The sequence below is a fragment of the Sapajus apella genome, unplaced genomic scaffold (assembly GCF_009761245.1).
Source record: "Sapajus apella isolate SASKATOON/1434 unplaced genomic scaffold, GSC_monkey_1.0 scaffold14019, whole genome shotgun sequence".
Lineage (NCBI taxonomy): Eukaryota > Metazoa > Chordata > Mammalia > Primates > Cebidae > Sapajus > Sapajus apella.
In genome coordinates this window covers 153-1,389 of record NW_022450940.1, presented here as the reverse complement: position 1 = coordinate 1,389, position 1,237 = coordinate 153, and the positions used below count along the sequence as shown (strand labels likewise).

The following is a 1,237-nucleotide window of genomic DNA, read 5'->3' as shown; positions in this document are numbered from 1 at the left end:
CAGATTTTCGAGTCCCACAGTCAGTATGCACTATGTTTAATGTTATAGTTGATGCCAAAGCTCAATCAACAAAACTTTGCAGCATGGAAATGGGCCAAGAGCATCAATAGCATTCAAAAATAGACAAACTAATTGAAGAAGCTGTTAAAGAAATGATAACACTCTTGGTTGCAAAGTTTGTTACTATCTTGGAAGGAGTGCTGGCAAAATTATCCAGATACGATGAAGGGACTTTGTTTTCTTCTTTTCTGTCATTTACTGTGAAGCCACCTTCCAAATATGTGGATGTACCTAAACCCGGGATAGATGTGGCCGACACCTATGTGACTTTCATCTGCCATTCTCAGGATGTCCTGTGAGATAAGGTCAGTGAGGAAATGTACATAGAAAGATTATTTGATCAATGGTACAACAGCTCCATGAACATGAGCTGCACCTGGTTGACAGACCGGATGGACTTACAGTTTCACATTTATCAGCTGAAAACACTAATTAGGATAGTAAAGAAAACCTACAGAGATTTCCAATTGCAAGGGGTCCTGGACTCCACTTTAAACAGCAAGACCTATGAAATGATCCAGGACCGTCTCACTGTGGAGGAAGCCACAGCATCAGTGATCGAAGGTAGGGGACTACAGGGGATCAGCATGAAGGACAGCGATGAGGAAGACGAAGATGATTAGACCATTTGGTCCTAGAGTCCTCTGGGACAGAGTCCTGTAATCAGTGCATGTCCTTAGTCTGTTAGTGAAACCCATTAGGGAATTTTCTGTCAACTACCATGCCCATGAGATGTTTATCAATACAATTGCCATTTTAGCTATGTGGTACCAAGATTAGCAAATGACCTTCGTATCCACTGATTTCCTGATTTCCATGTCTATATGTTTACAAGCAATATGGAGCACCATTCTTTAAATATTGTTCATGGAGAATACATAGTCCAGCCAGTAGGCGTGTCCCTGTTATCAGCAAAGATCAATGATGCGTCATTCATGTACTGTGTGTGCATTGCTGGTAAATGGATGTGAGGGTGAGTACACCAAATACATTCACTTCTTTATTCCGCATGTGTGGATGCCAGTTAATTAAATGAGTATATAAATTAATTAAAACACACACAATGGATGTTACTTGTCTCACAGAGAAAGACAAAAGAGTGGAAGAAGATGAAAATGAGTTTCCAAAAGTAGAATGTAGTCATTTGGCGAGCAATGATAACTAATATTGATAGGTT

At 40.0% G+C, this 1,237-nt stretch overlaps 1 pseudogene; it reads left to right on the top strand.

Moving 5' to 3' along the window:
• The first annotated feature begins 7 nt into the window (after nucleotides 1-7).
• LOC116548519 lies at nucleotides 8-925 on the top strand (annotated as a pseudogene).
• The last annotated feature ends 312 nt before the right edge of the window (nucleotides 926-1,237 follow it).